This window comes from Diceros bicornis, chromosome X, assembly GCF_020826845.1.
Source record: "Diceros bicornis minor isolate mBicDic1 chromosome X, mDicBic1.mat.cur, whole genome shotgun sequence".
In the NCBI taxonomy this organism is placed as follows: Eukaryota; Metazoa; Chordata; class Mammalia; order Perissodactyla; family Rhinocerotidae; genus Diceros; species Diceros bicornis.
This window is the reverse complement of record NC_080781.1, coordinates 124,202,674-124,224,207: the sequence shown is the minus strand read 5'-3', so window position 1 is coordinate 124,224,207 and position 21,534 is coordinate 124,202,674.

The window sequence follows — 21,534 nt, the reverse complement described above, 5'->3', positions numbered from 1 at the left end:
ATACCACAACACTTCTTACCACTTCACAGGTGCTCTAAAGCTCATCCATGGAATCATTCATTAGTTCATTCAGTATTCATTGAGGGAATTAGAAGCCAGGAACCAAGCACTGTGTTAGGTGCTGGAGATAGAGCAGAGTTATGTGTTGAATTGTGTCCCCTCCAAAAAAGATACATTTAAGTCTTAACCCCCACTACCTCAGAATGTGATCTTATTTGGAAAGAGGGTCTTTAAAGAGCTAATAGTTACAATTAAGTCATTAGGGTGGGTCCTAATCCAACATGACAATTGTCCTTATAAAAAGGGGAAATTTGGACACAGAGACATACATACAGGGAGAATGCCATGTGAAGATGAAGGCAGAAATCAAGGTGATGCTTATACAAGCCAAGAAGTACCCAAGATTGCCAGCAAACCACTGGAAGCTGGAGAGAGGCCTGGAACAGATTCTCCCTCACAGCCCTCAGAAGGAATCAACCCTACCTACACCTTGATCTTGGACTTCTAGCCTCCAGAACTGTGAGCGAATAAATTCCTGTTGTTTAAGCCACCCAGTCTGTGGTACATTGTACATTGTGTACCACAATTGTGGCACATTGTAACAGTAGCTCTAGCAAACTAAGACAAGCAGTGAACAAGGAAAACCTAGATTCTGTTCTCATGGAACTTATATTTTAGTGAGGAAGAGAGATAATTGAACAGGTACAAAAATCTATGCTGTGCATTGTGAGAGCAAGAGCTCAAGGGTTTATGGGAATACATAGAGGGGGTCATAATTTAATATTGGTGGTCAAAGAAGACCACCTAGAAAAAAATGTCCTAAAGGATGAGTAGAAGCAAGGCGTGCCACAAGGGTGATAAGGTGGAAAGTGGATTGTGAGAGGAGAGAATATCCATGTGCAGAAGTTCAGAAGTAAGAAAAAGCATGATGATGAATTCCAGGAAGAGAGAGAAGGTCACTATGACTGGAGCCTAATGTGTAAATGGGAGAAAGGCCAGAGATGAGGATGTAGACTTGGGGTCAGATCTTGGAGAGCCTTGTAGGCCAACTTAAGGAGCTCAGACTATATTGTAAGAGCAATGGGGAGTCGCTGAAGGGTTTTAAGCAGGGGACTCAAGATCACATTAATATTTTCAAAAGATCACTCTGGCTGCGGGGTAGAGAATGAATTTGAGAGCACCAAGAGTGGCAGCAAAGAGACCAAGTTGGGAGGCTATTAAAATAGTCCACTGAGAGAATATGATGGCTTGGACCAAGGTGGTAGTGGTGGAAGTGGAGAGAACTAGATGGATTTGGGATATAATTTTGACTTAGAGCCAATAGGACCTCCTGGTGGAGTTACCCTGCAAGTAGTTGGAAATATCTGTGGGGATCCCCTCTCTACCCTGCATCACCGATTTCTCCCTTCCTATTGCATCAAGGCCATCAACATACAAACACACTCTAATAATTCCTATCTTAAAACAAATTCGCTTTTCATCCTATATGCCCCTCCAGCTATTTCCTCTCAAAACAAAATTTTTGCAAAAATATTTTGCACAGAATTGTCTATACTCTCTCCACTTTCTCATTTCCCATTCACTTAAAAAATAAAACAGCTTTATTAAAGATATAAATCGCATATATATAAATCACAATTCTTCCATTTTAAGTGTATAGTTCAGTGGTTTTTCATCCTCAGAAAGAAACTCTGTACCCTTTTGCTATCACCTCCTGTACTCCTCATCCTACCAAGCCTTAAGCAACCACTAATCTACTTTACGTCTCTATATAATTGCCTATTCTAGACATTACGTATAAATGAAATATATAGTATGTGGTCTCTTTTTTTTTTTTTTTTTTTTTTTTTTTTTTTGGTGAGGAGATCAGCCCTGTGCTAACATCTGCCAATCCTCCTCTTTTTTTGCTGAGGAAGACGGCCCTGGGCTAACATCTGTGCCCATCTTCCTCCACTTTATATGGGACGCCGCCACAGCATGGCTTGCCAAGCAGTGCGTCGGTGCGCGCCCGGGATCCGAACCAGCGAACCCCGGGCCGCCGCAGCGGAGCGCGCGCACTTAACCGCTTGCGCCACCGGGCCGGCCCCTGTGGTCTCTTTTGATTGGCTTCTTTCACTTAGCATTGTGTTAAGGTTCATCCACGTTGTAGCATGTATCAGTACTTCTCTCCTTTTTATGGCTCAATAATACTCCATTGTTCAGAAACGCCACATTTTGTTGATCTGTTCATCAGTTGACCCATTCACTCTTCAGTATTCTCCAATTGGGTTTTCATCCCCACCACTCCACTGAAAATACATTTGTCAAAGTTACTAATCGCCTCCACATTGCTTAATTCAATAGTCACTTGACTATTCTCATATTATTCAGCCTCTTAAGCATTCAACATGATTGAACCCTCCTTCCTTCTTGAAATAATTTCTTCTTCTGATTTCAGTGATACCATATTTTTCTACTCAACTGGTTGCTTCTTTCAGTTTTGTTGCTGGTTTTTCCTTTTATCCCACTCCAAATGTTGAAGTGTTCTACAGTTTGTCCTTGGGCTCCCTCATCTGCCTACACTCTCTAAATGATTTTGTCCAATCCCATGGCTTTATATATTATCTATGTATGCTGATCACTCCAAAGTTTTCATCTTCAGTCCAGATCTCTTCTCTGAGATCCACATTCATATATCCTACCTTCTGCTTAACCATTTCCTTTAGATGCCTAATAGACATCTCAAATATAACATGGCCAAAGCAGAGCACTTGATTCCCTATCTTCTACCCCATCCTCACAAACCTGATCCTCTCACAGTCTTCCTCATCTCAGTAAATGGCACCACAATTCAACAGTTGCTCAAGCAAAAACCTTGGAGTCATTCTTGATTCTTCCCTTTTTCTTCATCCCTTACACCCAAATCCTAAAAATTTCCACTCAGCTATATCTAAAAAGTACATCAAAATTTGACCACCTCTCGTCAGCTTCACCATTACCCACTCCCCTAGTTTAAGCATGGTTCAGAGAAACAAGTTGTCTTTGCTTGGACCATTGTCATAGCATCCTCATTTCTCTCCCTGATTCTACTCTTGGCCCCACTCCAATTCATTCTCTACATCACAGCCAGAGTAATCATTCTAAAATGTAAATCAGATCATGTGTTTCAAAATCCTTTTAAAGCTCTCCAATGCCTTGCTACCTATCTCAGTGGAATCCCTTAGAATAAAATCTAAAGTCCTGACTATGGCCGATAGGGCCCTATAGGACTGACTCCTGTCATTCTCTCTGATCTCATCACCTATTACTTGCCTCCTTGTTCATGCTGCTAGAGCCACACTGATTTCCTTGTTGTTCCTTAAACACACTTAGCATGTTCCCATCTCAGAGCCTTTGCACTTCTGTTTCCTTTGCCTTGGAGGATATTCTCCCAGATATTTGTATAGCTAGATTCTCATTGTATCATCTCAGTTCAAATGTTGCCTTCTTTTGAAATGGCATTCCTTGACTACCCTATCTAAAATTACACCTACCATTTTGTTTATGATGGAGAGCAAAGCAATTTTTTTAAATGAGAATAGTATGGAAAAATTATATAGTATTACTCCTCTTAGTCCATCGGAAAGAGTATCCTCTAAAATTCTTGGTTGAAGTTAACCAGAAAGATTATCCTCTAAAATTCTTCATTGAAGTTAAAATGAATTTGTTTACAATAAATATTCCAGATGAACTAGTATCATTTCATGAAGTTGACAGAGAGAAAACTGTTTCAGAAAGGAAAAACTTTCAATAAGGAAAGATATATGCATGCTGTTTAGGAAGGTATAATTTGCAGCATAGACTAATTTTAAGTAGAAAAGATAAAAATGTCACCATCAATCATTGTGAGAACATCCTCTTTAGTCAACATAATTTACCAAAATACTGGTAGCTGTAGTAGCAGAACAGTGGGTTTTGAGCTATATTTCTATGGTCTTGGAAGATTCTAGTTGAATAGAAACCCTTGAGACTTCATAGAAGCTTAGAACACTACAATCAGTTTCCTTTGGGGATTTCTAAAGTCTTGAGAGATGGCCTAAACTCAGAGCATACACCCACAGAATGATGGCTTCCAAGGGTTCAGAAAACTAACTTTTCATTGGAACTAAAGCTCAAATATGTAGGCCAGAACCTACACACTAAATTAAGCAGGGCAACTACATGCTAAAATAGAAGATTTAAATAAAACCAAGTGTCTCCTGACATAATAATCAAAATGTACAGGATACAATAAAAAAAATATCTGTCATACCAAACCCCAGAAAAACTCCAATCTGAATAAGAAAAAACAATCAACTGACACCAATACTGAGATGAATCACATGTTGGAATTATCTTACAAGGATTTTAAACCAGATGTCATAAAAATGCTTCAACAATCTATTACAAATTCTCTTGAAACAAAAACATTCATATTATAAGAGTCTCAAAAGGAGAGGAGAAAGAGAGTGGGACTGAAAAATATTTGAAGTAATAGTGGATGAAAACTCTCCCAAATTAACAAAAGACATAAACCTACACATTCAAGAAGCGGAGCATATCTCAGTTAGGATAAACCGCCCCCAAAAATCCACACCAATAGGCAGCATCATGAAACTTCTGAAAACTAAAGACAGAGACAAAGTCTTGAAAGCAGCCAAAGAGAAACACAGGATTATAGGTAATCTTATAAGGGACCACCAATCTGAATCACAGTGGGTTTCTCATATGACATCATGGAGGCCAAAAGTAAATGACACAACATTTTCCAAGTGCTGAGAAAAAAGACCTATCAACCACGATTTCTGTATCCAGTGAAACTATCCTTCAGCAATGAAGGGGAAATCAAGCTATTCTCAGATTAAGGAGAACTAAGAGAATTTGCCACTAGCAAATCTACCCTGAAAGAATAGCTAAAAGAAAGTTCTCTAAAGAGAAAGGAAATAACAGAAGACAGAAACCTTCAGAAAGGAAGGAAGAACATGGTATGCGTAAAATAGAAGTAAACATTGTAGACTATCCTTCACCTCATGAGTTTCTTTAATCATATTTTATGGCTGAAGCAAAAGATATAACGCTGTCTGATGTGAAGCTCAATACATGTAGAGAAAATATTTAAGATAACTATATTTGAAAAATAGGGAGGGTAAAGGGACCTAAATGGAATTAAGGTTTCTATATTTCACTCAAGTAGTAAAATGTCAACATTAGTAGGCTGTGATAATTTATGTATGTATGTGGTAATACCTAGAGCAACCACTGAGAAAACTATACAGAGCAATATACTCAAAAGCATTATAAGTAAATAAAATGGAATTATAAAAATTATTCAAGTAACCCACAGGAAGGAAAGAAAAGAGAAAAAGAGGAACAAGAAACAGGGAACAAACATAAAACAAATATTAAAATGACAGACTTAAGCCTTAACAATTCGATAATTACTTTAAATGTAAATGGTCTAAATTCACCAAATAAAAGACAGAGATTGGTACAATAGATTAAAAATATATATATAACCTAAGTATATGTTGTCTATAAGCAATGAACTTAAAATATAACAATATAGTCAGTTTGGAAGTAAAAGCATGGAAAAAGACATACCACACAAACATTAATCCAAAGAAAGCAGATAAAGTAAATTCAAAGCAGTAAAAGTAAATATCAGATAAAGTAAACTTCAGAGCAAAGAAAATTACCAGAGACAAAGAAGGATATTAGATAATGATAAAAGGATCAATCCACTGAGAAGACCACCAAGCAACAGAGCTGGAAAATATGTAAGCAAAGCCTATGGATATGAAGGAGAAATAGACAAAGCCATGACAATAGTTGGAGACTTCAATACTCCACTCTTAGCAATTGATAGAACTGCTAGACAGATAATCAGCAAGGATATAGAAGACTTTAACACAACTAATCAACAGGATCTAATCAATATATATAGAACATTACACCTAACCACAGTAGAATACACTTTTTTTTTTCAAGCACTCATGGGACATTCACCAAGATAACTATATCCTGGCTCATAAAAAAAAAGGTTAACAAGGGGCCAGCCTGGTGGCATAGTGGTTAAGTTTGCGCATTCCACTATAGTGGCCCGGGGTTTGCCGGTTTGCATCCTGGGCACAGACCTACTCACCACTCGTCAAGCCATGCTGAGGCAGCATCCCACATAGAAGAAGTACCTACAACTAGGATATACAACTATGTACTGGGGCTTTGGGGAGAAAAAAGAAAAAAAAATGAAGATTGGCAACAGATGTTAGCTCAGGGCCAATCTTCCCCCTAAAAAAAAAAAAACCTTAACAAACTTAAAAGAATTTAAATCATACAGAGTATATTCTTTGACCAAAATCAAACTAGAAATAAATAACAGAAAGATAAAAGGGAAATCTCCAAACAGTTAGAAACTAAGCAACACACTTACTAATCCATGAATCAAAGAGCCAGTGTCAAAGAAAATTAAAAAATACATAGAACTGAATGAAAATGAAAATACAACATATCAGTATGTATGGAATGCATCTAAAGCAGTGCTGAGAGGGAAATTTATAGCACTAAATACTTACATTAGAAAAGGAAAAAAGAATCTCATTAACAACCTAGAAAAAGAAGAGCAAGATAAATCCAAAGAAAGCAGAAGGAAGAAAATAATAATGATAAGAGCAGAAATCAATGACATTGAAAACAGGGAATCAATAGAGAAAATTAATGAAACAAAAAACTGGTTCTTTGAAAAAAACTCGATAAAACTGATAAACCTCTAGCAAGTTTGAAAAGGTAAAAAGAGAGAAAATACAAATCACCAACATCAGGAATGGAATAAGGATATCACAGCAGATCCTACAGCCATTAAAAGGATAATAATGGAATACTACAAACAACTTTATGGTCCTAAATTTGCATGCAGAACTTGTACACAAGTGTTCAGAGCATCTTTATTCATAATAGCCAAAAACTGGAAACTACCCAAATGTCCTTCAGTGGGCAAATGGTTACACAAACTGTGGTATACTCCATACTATGGAATACTACTCAGCAATACAAAGGAGTGCACCACTGATATATGCAATGAGTTGGATGAGTCTAGAGGGAATTATGCTGAGGGAGAAAAATCCAATCTGAAAAGAATACATATTGTATAAGTCCATTTATATAACATTTCAGAATGGCAAAACTATAATGATGGAGAACAGACTAGTGGTTGCCAACGATGGGGGGAAGGGATGGGTGTGGCTATACAGGGGTAACATAAGAGAGTTTTTTGTTATTTGAGTTTTTTTTTTTTGGTGAAGAAGATTGGCCCTGAGCTAAAATCTGTGCCCATCCCCCTCTATTTTGTATGTGAGATATTGCCACAGCATGGCTTGATGAGTGGTGCGTAGGTCTGCACCCGGGATCCAAACCTGCGGACCCCGGGCTACTGAAGCAGAGCACGTGAACTAACGTGCTAACCACTATGCCACCGGGCCGGCCCCAAAGGAGAGTTTTGTGGTGATAGTACAGTTGGGTGTGTCGATTGTGGTGGTAGTTATACAAATCTTCACATGTGATAAAATTGCATAGAGCTACACATACACACACATACACACACACGAGTGCATGTATATAACTGGTGGAATTTGAATATGCTCTGTGGATTTTACCAATATCAATTTATCAACTTTGATATTGTACTATAGTTGTGTAAGATGTCACCACTGGGGAAAGCTAGAGGAAGGCTGCTCAGAACTTCCCTGTATATATCTTTGCAATCTCCTATGAATTTATAATTATTTCAACATAAAACATGACAAAAAATATTTGGAGACCAAGTGAGAAACTCCATAAGTGAAGTTCTTCGTCAACTGAGAAGGGCTGTATACATGCCCATTATTAGTGCTGTTATTACTCACCTACCTTCCTGATCCAAACTTTTCCCCATGTGTAACAGCCCCAAAAGGTATTGCCAAAGTGAGCAGCTTTGCCCTTTGTGGTTACTCCAAAGAAAACCAAAATCCTTCTTTAACCTTGCTAAAGCATACAGTCCTCTATCAGGCTGCCTCCTCCTAGCCCTTCTTCCTTGCTTCAAGACAGCAGCATTTCTGGTCAGGTAACAAAACACATTTTTATTAACACAGTAAGAAGCATTTATATAAGGGTGAGCTTCACATCTAGTCAGAACAAGAGTTAACAGGAGCACCAGCACTCTGAACTTGAGAGTATATATGTATACAATTGTATATATAATGGGTGTGACGTTGTCATTAATTTACAGGAATCCAGACATAATAAGGTCACTCTGCTTCTTTGCTTTGGGAATCAGCTTATTATTAGTTGAAATACTTCCCATTATACCTGGCCTGGGCTAAGAACACGGGCACTAACATAAGGCAAATGTGTGTGCAAATCCCAGCTCTGACACTCATAGGCTGTGAGAATGTGGGCCGATTGTGTGACTTCTCCAAAGCTCATTTCCTCATCTGCAAGGTGGGGAATCACAACTACCCTAGAGTGTTGCTGGAATGAGACAATGAGATTAAAAAAAAAGTGCTTAGCATAACACCTCCTTGTATATAGTAAAATCTTAATACACAGTGGTACTAGTAGCAATAATAGTAGTGATTATGATGATGATTATCATTATTATTATTTCACCACCCACCTCTAGTGGTAGCCAAGGCCTACAACCCACGGTTTTAGATTTCACCCCTTATTGTAAATCTGAGTAAGGCTAGTCTTTTCTATCTGTACCATCTCAAAAACTTTTGAGAAAATCTTCAAATTTCAAGTCTACACTGTAGTTTTGACTGAGTTTAACTCTGATATTTGGGTTTAGCCAAAGGTAGAGTTCAGAGTGAAATTTAAAGGGGAAGGGTTCTTTTATGCAACTATAACTGAAAAAAGTTTCTGTGAAATGGAAAATGCTGAGTTTTGCACAAATCTTAGGTCAGTTTGCTTCCTCAGGCCAGACAACTCTGTCTACACTGGTGGAGCAACAAGCCTAGAAGAGAGAAATGGGCATGGGAAGAGAAGAGGCCCCTTCCTCTACCCAGTAGTTATCCTGGGTGTGATAGAGAGATGGTTGTAAGAAAGGTAAAAATGGGATCCTATCCATTAGCTCAGTGTCTGCTGGATGTATCAAGTCACCTTTAGGCAGTTGCTGTTCCTCAGAGGCATGTTTGATGAGGCTGTAGTGGGCGGGGGTCAATGCAAATGCCTCCTCTCCAACTTCTCAGATGGAAGGTAACCGTGGAAACAAGAGAGAACTGTCAAAAGCACATGATATCTGCTATGTAAAGTATGAGACACAGTCAACAGTGTTGTCAGTTCTACAGCACTATAAAAATAAAGAGTTGTTGCCTGAATGTTTGTGTGTCCTCCTCCCTCAAATTCATGTGTTGAAACCTAACCCCCAAGGTGATGGTATTTAGAAGCGGGCCTTTGGGAGGTGATTAGGTCATAAGGGTGGAGCCCTCATGAATGGGATTAGTGCCCTTATAAAAGACCCCAGAGAGTTCTCTCTCACTTCAGCCATGTGAGGACACAGCAAAAATAAGGCCTTCTATGAACCAGGAAGTGGGCTCTTACCAGACACCGAATCTGCTGGTGCCTTGATCTTGGGCTTCTCAGCCTCCAGAACTCCGAGAAATAAATTTATGTTGTTTAAGCACCCAGTCGATGGTATTCTGCTATAACAGAATATTCCGAATGGACAAAGACAGTTGCTTGTGAAGACGCGGAATTAAAACTCTAAAAGTCAGTAATGTCACATTTAAATAATCAGTACTCCCACAATCTTTTAGTCATATTATTCCCATGACTAAGGCCCTACATTTACCAATGAAAATTCCTTTCTGGGGTGCCTTCTGGGTATAGTGCTATACACGCATACACATTAAAGGTCATACTAAATAGCGCTTTATCAGGAGTAGCCAAGAAATAAACCCCTGGGTGAATGGAAGATTCGGGAACATAACTGAGCATTCTGGTGGAAGGGGCCTGCAAGTATAAAATAGATTTGGGGAATTCTTTTCCTACACTGTTTCTGAGTTTTAATTTTTCAATTTTCATGCAGATTTTGTAATGCATTGCCTGATAAGGGAATCAGGAAGAAAAACAAAGGTATCAGATACGCTTCCCTCATCCCAGCTAAAGGCACACACCTGAGTGTTTTCAAATATCACTTCTATAGGGAAACTTTCTCTGACCTTTCCTGCAGCCCCTCTAGGTTGGGGTCTTATGGGATCTCACAATCTCTCATTCTTTTCCCTCAGAGGGCACATCACACTTACAATTAGATAACAAATTGTGTATGTAATTATGAGTGTAGCCCTTGGTTTTTTCTGCTAGATAGTACACTCTATGAAGACAGGGACTGTGTCCCTCTTAGTCTCTGCTTATCAGGGACTCCCAGCTCAGAACCTGGCACAAAGTGGATTCTCAGTAAATATTTCTGAGTTAATTCAATTTTCCCACCCATCTTTTATCTGATCTAGCTTGGTGGATTTCTGTTCCTTGCAAAGAATAAACTTGTTTAGAATGCAAAGGAATAAATAAAAACTCAAAGTCTCTGAGAAAGCTTAGCCCAGGTTTCTTTCCAACAGTTTATTTGCAAATGGATTAATTCTGTTTGTAACGTTTCATACGAGGGCGCTTGGATAGCTAGATCTTCCTCTTCTCAGCTGGGGAGAAAAATGTTGCCCTACTCCCTCTGTCCTCACCTCAATTCTAGTTTCATTTTTAGGTTGCTAATCTGACCTTTAGTTTTTTGTTTTTTTTTTAAAGGCACCGAATGCAAAGAGAGAGTAGGGATTTTCCCCAGGTGTTATTACCAGAGTGAGACAACATCATCTCTTAGATTCTCTGTAGCTAGGGATCTGTTCACAGTTCAAGATCCCTGTTCCTTACACTTACGCCAGAACATAATCCATCTTTATCCCAGCACCATTTTTTCTTGGAAAAGTTAGGCTGTGGTATTTATAAGAATGTATATTATTGAGAAGACAATGGTGTGATTTATGCTCTGTCCGTGAAACCAAAGGGCTTAGCAAACACCAGACTTTTTAATATAGGATTTAGTAATTACTCCCCAAAGGAGGGATTTGGTCCTATTTAGTTCAGAATTTAACAAATGCACACAATCCCCCCCACACACACACACACACTCCCACAGTATTCAGGCAGAACTTGGAAGCCCTCGGTCGGGGCTGTTATCAAGCAAAGCCCTATGCCCTGCGGGAGGCTGTCCTGGAAACTAAGCCCCCGCACACCCACAAGCTCAAAAAAGAGTAAGGCATTTCTTGAGAATTCCTTTTAAAAACAGTTATTGCTGTTACTCTTATGCAGAATATGTTGGTAACATATTTTAGTATATAAGAATACATTACTTTTCTACCTCACTTTCCAAGAGAAATGGCCACACCTAATTATCTTTTGATCTCAGCTTAAGATGCCACATCACCTCCTCCAGGAAGCCTTCACTTACCTCCACTAACAGGGTGCCCTCCCCTGTCCTTCCAAAGTAGCCCCAGCAGGCCCCAGCAGGGCACTTGACCCTGCACCTCCCTCAGCCTGTTTCTTCATTTGTCTCTCCCACTGGACTGACAGCCCCTGAGGGCAAGAAACATATCTTATTTAAAGAATTATTTTATTGAAGTCATATTGGTTTATAACATGGTGTAATTTCAGGTGTACATTATTATATATCAGTTTCTGTATAGATTGCATCATGCTCACCCCCAATAGTCTAGTTTTTATCTGTCACCATATATATGTGCCCCTTTACCCCTTTTGCCCTCCCCCCCACCCCCTTCCCCTCTGGTAAACACTAATCTGTTCTCCTTATCTATGTGTTTGTTTATCTTCCACATATGAGTGAAATCATACAGCATTTGTCTTGCTCTGTCTGGCTTATTTTGCTTAGCATAATACCCTCAAGGTCCATCCATGTTGTTGCAAATGACACGATTTTGACTATTTTATGGTTAAGTAATATTCCATTGTATACATATATCACATCTTCTTTATCCATTCATCGGTTGATGGGCACTTGTGTTGCTTCCGAGTCTTGGCTATTGAGAACACATCATTTCCATTCAATCAGTTCTGCCCTATCTTGCTTCTGGGCCTTCACTCCTAATTATCTTTCAGGGCTTTGCCTAAGCACTGCCTCCTGTGTGAAGCCTTTGTCAATACTTCCCCACACTCCCCCTCCCTAGGCTGAAATCCTACAGCCGTGTGGCCCACTGGATTTACTGCAATCACCTACTTGCTAGTCTGTCTCCAGTGCTGTGCTGGTAAATGTTTACTAACTGGTTTTCTGAAAAAAATTCCTAGTTTATAGTGATTGCTGATTTCCCTGGTATAAATACTCCTACCATGGCCAATTTCAAGCAACCAATGTGAGCTCACTCAACATTGAGTTGGGAAGAAATGCCCAGCAGCACAGCACTATATGGTAGTTTCACTACTATATAGATACAGTAGATGTAGATCACCGCAAGAGCAAGATAATGCTAAAAGGCAGAAAAACATTACGAAGTAAAAAGCTTTGGGTATTTATTACCTTTGTTTTCTCTTTTTCTGCCGAGGAAGATTCACCCTGAGCTGACATCTGCTGCTAATCTTCCTCCTTTTGTATGTGAGCCACCATCACAGCATGGCCACTGACAGACACATGGTGTAGGTCCACGCCTGGGAACCAAACCTGGGCTGCCGAAGCAGAGCGCACCAAACTTAACCACTATGCCACCAGGGCTGGCCCTATTTCCTTTGTTTATCTATATTTTATTTAATTGTAAGATTATATAATTTAATGTTTAATAATGGTATGTTTAACAATCAGTTTGCAAAGTTTCTGACATTTGTCAACTCGCTTGAGCCAGTAGGAGCTGGCTTCAGCACATCCCTGTCTGTCTCCCTGACTAGACTGAGCTCCTTGAAGACTGAGACTGGGACTGTCCTGTTCCTCACTGCGCCTTCAGCACCCAGCACAGAGGATACATTCGCTAATGTTCACTGGAGGCAGCCAGGCGAATCCATCATTTTGTCCTCTCTATAGAAGAGGTTAAGAGAGCTCAGTGTGCTCTTTAACCACAAAGGCCACTTAGCTAATGCTCTAGAGGAAGCCATACCAACCTCAGCTAAGAACAAGGTCAGATCTCTGTTATATATAGCACCTCATGACTAACTTCCTACACGGGGAGCTAACGTGCCACTCCCTGTTGAGAAACTGAGCCAGGCTCTGCCAAGTGTTTTAGCCTTTCCTTGAGGCTAAAACAGCCTCAAGGAAGCCAGCAAATAGTACAGGTCTGGCCTTAAAGCTAAATTCATACCAAATCTCGTGCAGCAAAAAAGAATTGTTGCCTTTCCAAGCCTGAGACACTGATCCAATTATTTCACGACCCATTAGAGCTCATTGAATTCCAACCCAATAGGAGAATTTAGACATTTTCCTGAGGTTTCTTGTAATGGTTTTGACTGCCCCGGAGCACCAGACCAGCCACCAGCAGAATAGAACTCCAGGAATAGTAACAGTGTGTTTGAGGCCAAATTACAATCATAGTAAGCCTTCTTTTAGGCACTGATGGAACCCTCTGGAAATCAATTTTTAATAATCGTAGTAATAGCTGACATGCAATGAGTGCTTTCTACCTCTGTGCCAAGCACCATGTGAGGCCATCCTCACAGACTAATTAATGAGGCCTCACATAAGGTCCTCAACCAGTGGTCCCCTCATTAAAATTGTCAGTATGCCGGGACTGTTGCCAACCCAGGAAGATCATTCTGTGATTGGGATCAAAAGGTTCTGCTTCATTAAGTGTCAGAATAATGCTGTGGCTCTCTAAGAAATCACAGTTGGGGGGAAAAATCTCTCAGTGACTACATTCATTTTTGCCAAGATGGTGCCATTCAAACTGGCAGGAGATGTGGCTTCCTCAATAAGTGTGCTCAAGTCACCTTGAATCACTCCATTGAGAAGCATGGCTGGAAGAGATCTCACGGGCTCAGCTTTGCCCCTCTCTGACATCCGTTCAGAGAGTTGAAATCGTTGGCTTTTCAGGGCAGTGGGTGACACTACCCACGGTCCCCTACGGATCTTCAATAGGTTGACATTTCACATCATTTGCATAAATCAAAGTGATAGAGGTGCATTAAGTTGCTGAGTCGGGGAGATGATCATAGAGAAGTGAAAAAGACATTTTCATTTTCTTGCTGATGAGCGAAATAAGTAAATTTTGAAAAGGAAGTGGGATGCTCCGTGGGAGGAAACTTCTCAGGGAGAGAGCTACCGTGCTACCTCTGTCTTGGCCAGTAATAAACTGGTGGGGAAATGCTGCAAAACCATGCATCGTGTACACCCTAAAAACCCAATATGTAGAATCCACATGCTCTCTGAAAACGAGAGAGCCCTAATTTGGTAAGTCCTGACCTTGAAATGCAAACTCTCAATGTCAGGTAGAAAACTGAATCCAGTTTCTTCTAAGTGAAACTTGAGCCCTGGTCCCCCATGGCTGGTGATCTTTATCTTTTCCTACAAAAGGAAAAAGTAGTTTTTATACCATTGGTAGAAACACGAGCTTAGATAGGTGCCCTTCCATTTGTGTGCAGAAACAGCCTGACACTGCTTTTAAGCTGCTTTGAGTAAAGCGTGTTTCAAGGATTTGGTGAGTGAAAAAAAAAACAAGCAAACAAACAAAAACACTCACTAGTCCTGCAGTTTGGGTCAGAAGTTGAAAAACACAATTGTGAGGCCTCATTGAGGAAAGAAGATCTTTGTCATGCTAATCAACTACTAATTATAAAATAGGTGAGAGCAGGTACTGTGAGGAACTGAAAAGCAGGGGGTGGGGGCGGTGCTGCTTCATAATTTAGTCACACTGGATTGGAAAGTGGGCGTTGTAAGATTTGGCACCAAACCCCAGCGAATCACTCTATACAGTGTGGGTTTCTCTCACTTTGGGCTTTCACTTTGGACACAGAAAGAACAAGCCAGAAATTAAAGCCAGAAGGGATGATTTTAATAGGCCATGTTGCAAAGAAGAGTGGGGTTCGGGTTCCTTTGCAAGTAGAGGTGAAATAAAGGCAATAAACTCTCAACAGGCCTGAGGGGAAGTAAACTCATGGAGGTGGTCAGCTATTCTGCCCAAATAATGCCCTTGGAGTAGCTTCTAAGATCCTGGGCATAAGAGGAAGTCTCAGGTGGGGGAACTAAAGCCATTCTAAGACCAAGTCATAACATTACTAATGTCAACTACCTAGAACCAAGTCAGGGGAAGATTGATTTGGGCCTGGGATGTAGACCTAAGGCAAGTGGTCTCAATGTTGCCTGCATATTAGAATCACCTGGAGAGCTTTAACAACTCTTGATGTCCAGGCTGCACTCCAAATGAATTAAATCAAAATCTCTGGGGGGGTGAGACCCAGGAATCAGCATTTTTATTTATTTGTTTAATCAAGTAATGTGATTGATTTATTTACTTACTTATGGGTATCAGTATTTTTTTAAAACTCTCTAGGTGATTTCAATATGCAGCCAAGGTTGAGAACCATGAATTAAACAGCAATAAACCATAGCTAAAATAATAAAGGATTCTAATGTGTGTATAGTCTTGTGCTTCTTCAAGTGGTGCTTTCCCTTATAGCTAGCACACAATATGGACAATTAGTGTTAGTGTTGGCATCTCATTTTAGTATTGAAATACATGTAAAGTGAATACCAAATCAAGGGGCCAAGTCTGGGGCCTGACATTGAGCAGACAGTAGGCTGGCAAGGCTGATGCCCTCCTCAGAGAGATGGGCTCCTGAGAGCTCATGGGCTTGGCCAATCAGTTGCTACCAGGTAATCAAGGTGGAGCTAAGATGTGAGAGCCAGGCTGGCAGGTAGAGACTGGTCAGAGCAGGCAGCTGTATCTGCCATTTAAGGTTGAGACAGGGTGGAGAGGCATAAAACATAGAAGCCCCAGAGATGGGATGGAGCATTGGAAAGGGTTCAGGGAGGGAGGGTCCTTCAATCTGCCCCATACTAGAGTCCTTTATCCATGTGCATGCAGTGGCTGCTTTCCTCATTGGCAGTTTTGGAGTTTAAGGGGAAGGATCTGCTAAGGCATCTGCTTCACGGTAAGTCCTAGTTTGTTTCACATGCAGTGTGTTTTGGTCAAGAGCCGCTTGTCTGGTTGAGGACCAAGTTCTGAGATGCCTAAGATTCTCCTGGCTAAGGGAGCTGTGTGCTGGTGTGGTGGGCCTGGGTACACCAGGCCATTCCTCCATAGTTGAAGTCTGTGTCTACTCTGGCCCAGTTGCTTTCAGAATCTGATTGTTAAGATGGCACGAAATAAATACTGTATTGCAACTCCTTTGAGGACATTCATCCATTCACCCAACAACTCTTCATCGAGTGCATGATAAATTTCAGGTGCTGGCGAGAGATGACTGAATCAGCTAAGCTTGGGTGGGGGTGGGGGGAATCCCAATCTTCTGGGGAAGACAATTCCAACAGGGCTCAAAGATTACATGGGACAAGAGGGACGTGATATTTGAAGAGTTCCGAGGGGTGCTGAATTTTAAAGAACAAGTAGGAGCTCCCTAGACAAAGAAAGCTGAGAAGGACATTCCAGGCAGAGGAGACAGGGATGGAAAAACATGTTTCTGTTGGAGACCATGTGCAGATCAGTGTGGCTGGGGTTTTAAGTGTGAGGTAGGGAAGGGTAAGAGATGTAGATGAAGAGGTATGCAGAGGTCAGATGATGAAGGACTTTTGGGCCATGTTAAGGAGCTTAAACTTGATCCTATGAGCAATAAGGAGCCACTAAAGCAGTGCTTCTCCAATTTGGCTACATATTGGAATCACTTGGGGAGCTTGACCACTCTTGATGCCTGGATCCCGCCCCCAGAGATTCTGACTTAATCAGCCTCAGGCGCAACCTGGGCATCAGGATATTTGAAATCTGTCCAGGTGATTCTACCACGCAGCCGGGGTTGAGAGCCACTGCATTAAAGGGTTTCAAGCAGGGCAATGATGTTGTCACATGCCTGTTTTAGAAAGCTCATTTGGACAGCAAGTGGAGGAGCACTCAGAGGCAAGAACCAGTTTGGAGGCTATTGCAATAGTCCAGATGAGAGATCATGGCAGACTGACCAAAGCAGTAGTAGTAGGACTGGAGAGCAAGGGACAGTTTTGAGAGATGTTTACGATGTTAAATTGGCAAGACTTGAGTGATTGATTAGCTGTGTGAACTAAGGGAGGGGGAGGAATCAAGAATGATTCCCAAAGAAATTTGACCATCATTCATTGCTGGTGAGGTCGTAACATGGCATATTCGCTTTGGAAAATAGTTTGGCAGTTCCTCAAAAGCTTAAACATAGATTACCATATGACCCAGAAATTCCACTTCTAGGTATCTACCCAAGAGAACTGAAAATATATGTCCACACAAAAGCTTGTATGTGAATGTTCATAGCAGCATTATTCATAATAGCCAAAAACTGGAAACAACCCAAATGTCCATCAACTGATGAGCAGATAAATAAAATGTGATCTGTCTATACAATGGAATATTGTTCAGCCATAAAATGGCATGAAATTCTGATACATGCTACAACATGGATGAACTTGGCAAAGATTATGCTAGGTGAATGAAGCCAGTTACAAAAGACCACATATTGTATGATCTCATTTATATGAAATATCCAGAATGGGCAAAATCCATAGAGACAGAAAGTAGATTAGTTTCCAGGGGTGGGAGGAGGGGGGAATGGGGAGTGACTGCTAATGGATAAGAGGGATCTGTTTGGGGGCAATGAAATGTTCTAAAACTAGATTGTGGGGCTGATTGCACAACTGTGAAATTTACTAAAAAGTGCTGAATTGTACACTTTAAAAGGGTGGATATGCTAATTATATCTCAATTTTTAAAAAAGGGTGACTTCCAAGTTCTTACCTTGGCTGGCTGGGTTAATGACGGTGTTATTAAATGACGCAGAGGAAACAAGTGGTGGAACACTTTTAGGAGGGACTGGCACCTTTGGGACCTCTGGGTACCGATGTCCAGTAGACAGGCAGATGATGAGTCTGGAGCTCCTGGGAGAAGTCTTGGCAAGAGACAGACATTTTGAACTTGGTCATAAGACAGAGATAATCAGCTTGGTCATCAATGGTCATTGATGTTATGAGAAAGGAAGCAATCACTTAGGAAGAGAGTGTGGTGTGTGAGGGCTGTAGGCCAAGGAAAAATACCTGGGAAATGCTAATGTTTAGGGGATGGCAGAGAAAGAAGAGCTCAGGAAGTAGCCAAAAGAGGAGGTTTGGAGAGATTTGAGGAAAGGAGCAAAGTGGGAGGAGGGATTGTCATGGGATTCCAGAGCACTGGGAGAGAAGATCCAATTTAAATACTATTATATGATTAAAGCTTTGCCCACATACCCAGCACCAGCCCATATTGACCCTGTTTTGCAGATATGGATAAGATGAATTTTGTCCAATGATAAATTCTGTATAATTTTAAAAATTCTCTTTAACAAGAGAATTTTTGCAACAAGCACATTTTTTAATTCTTTTTTTCCCCGTTTGCCTCAAAATGAATTTATTTCCAGCCAGATAAAATTCTCCAACTGCATATGTGGGGATGTTTTATAAGGTCCTTCTTTTTTTTTTCTTTTTATTTATTTTTTTTTCCCCAAAGCCCCAGTAGATAGTTGTAGGTCATAGAAGCACATCCTTCTAGTTGCTGTACGTGGGACGCGACCTCAGCATGGCCAGAGAAGCTGTACGTCGGTGCGAGCCTGGGATCCAAACCCGGGCTGCCAGCAGTGGAGCGCGTGCACTTAACCACCAAGCCACGGGGCCGGCCCTATAAGGTCCTTCTTTGATAAATGTCTTGTTAACAAGAGCCATTTCTAAGTAATTAAAATGCATACCAAACAAACATCTTTGTGTCTTAAAATATGATTTAAGTAAACTGCTGATGTATAAGCCATAAGTCTGGTCATTGACATGAGTGGCGTGTGATTCTTCACGGATGAGTCCAGACCAATATCAACACATCGACACATCACCCCAGGATGAGACTGTTTTTAACAAGAACATTTTTAAATTCTCTTTTACAAGTCCTCATCCCTCCGACAGTTTTCCCCCTGCCCCTAGAAAGACAGAGGTCACCTCTCCAGGGTAGAATTAGTTCCTCCACCCGCTGTACCCCTGTTATATCTGCAGGTACTCTTGGAGACAAGAGGAAGAGGTATTGTCCCTAGAAGACTGAAAAATGAGCTGTCAGAGTGAAGTCTTCACACGTGCTCAGTTATCTGCCTCATGTGTTCACAGTAATATTAAGAGCTGATGTTTACTAAGTGTTTACTATATGACTGGCATAAGCATTTACCCATTCAGTCCTCAGAATAACCTTATAAGTTAAGTACTGTTATTCTTCACATTTAAAAGATAGGGGAAACGAGGCAAAGAGAAGTAATTTGCCTGTTGCTATACTAGTCATGTGCCACATAACGATGTTTCAGTCAATGACAGACTGCATATACGACAGTGGTCCCATAAGATGAGTACCATATAGCCTAGGTGTGTAGTAGGCTATACCATCTAGGTTTATGTAAGTACACTCCATATGTTTGCACAATGCCGAAATTGCCTAGTGATGCATTCCCCATTGTTAAGCGTCGCATGACTGTATAGCTAGAGAGTGGTAGGACTGTAGGAGCACTTGGCTTTAACCATTACTCTACTGATCTCTCAGTAAGCAGCACAAAGCAGTGTGGTGCAGCAGTAAAGGGAGGGGATTCGAAGTCAGACAGTCAAGTCCAAGCTCTAGAACTTCCCAGCTAGCTGTGTTACATTTGACAACTCATGCAGCCTATCTGTGCCTCAGTCTCCTAATCTATATAATGGAGACATTAATATTTGTTCTGCAGACCTCACCAGTTCGTTGTGGTGATCAAATGAGATGTGGACTAAGCGGGTGGCTAAAACAATAAAGCTCTGTGCAAATGGGAATAGGCGGCATTATTGTTTTCCCAGAACCTCACTTGGCAGTTGACACAGAGTAGGAGCTCAGGACTGCTGATGGGGGGATCGCAGCAATCCTGTTCCGTGCTCTCTTGTGACACTAACTGCACTTTATTGTAATTCTCAGTTTGGGAGTCCGTCTTCCCCACTAGACTCAATTTGCCAAGGACAAGCATCAGAACCCGTCACCTCTGTCTCCACAGCACCTCGCCGAGTACCTGGCATTGAGAGGGCACTCGATAAACGGCGCTAGTCGGTGGTAGTGATAGTGGTAGTGGCCACAGTAGGAGAAGCCCCAGCAGCAGCACTTTGAATAAGTCCCTTTCAGCACCAGCCTGTGGCCAGCAGAGAGCAGCAGAGACCCCCCCCCCCCCCCCCCCCCCCCCGCCAAGCACAAACCTGCCTCCACGCCAGGCCCTGTATCGGGGCCAGGTCTCCTTTCATCTCTAACTTTACACAGCATTTGGCCTCTCTCCAAAGGGGTGGAAATCACGCTCGGTTTGACTAAAATGTTCCCCCAAACCTAAGCAATTTGCAACTTTCGGCCTGAAACTAGGGCAACAGGAGCAGTTTTAGTCACCAAGGCCATTCCCGGTGTTAACTAAGCCACAGCATCCATGAGCTCTGAAACTCTCCAGGGATGGACTGCAGTGCTCACCACTTCCTTCAGACAGAGCTCAATACGTTTGATGAAAGGTCTTATCCAGTTTGGAAAGAATTCATGGCTTTAGAAGATTGAAAACTGGAGACTTCGTTTTTTTTTTTTTAAAGAGATCCCCTAGAGAGAGCTGCCTATCTACACATTATTTTGGTGTTCTACAGTTAAGTAGAGAGCCAAGTGAAAGCCCCACGAGTCTGAGTTGGGAGTCATTAAAGCAGTTGAATGGATGGTAATTATTTTAGCTAGCAATGGAAAGGAGGGCCTGGCCTACTGGTAAAGTGGCCTGCCTGCTTCTACTAACTGATGGGCCAACCTTATTATGTTTTCCATTTGACACCAAAAAGCTGCTGGAACTAATGGCCTTTCAAGAGAAGTCAAAAGCTTTCTATTTATTTACTTTATTCCCTGGCTTTTACAGGGTTCCATTTTAATACCCCTTAATTACTCTACAGCAGTTGAGTGTAGGGGTTAAGGGTATGGGCTTTGGACTCAGACAAAACCAGGCTTGAATCTCAGCTCTACAACTTACCAGCTGCACAGGCTGGGCTACTTACCTCACCGCTCCAAGCTTTAATTTCCTTATCTGTAAAAAATAGCCACACTAATTTTTGCCTCGAAGGGTTATTGTGAAGATTCAATGAGATGATGTATCTAAAGCACTTAGCCCAGAGCCTGGTACACAATGAGTGCTCGATAAATCATAGTCCTTATTACTCAAATATTGTAAGAATTCTAAATACACACACACAATTGTGAATTCACTTTGAGGATAGTCAATGACAATGATAAGATGCTCAAAACAAACCCTGATAAAGAAATGAGACTCAGAGGGATGAGGTAATTGCCCAAAGTTGGTCAGAAAGTGCTAGAGATGGACTTT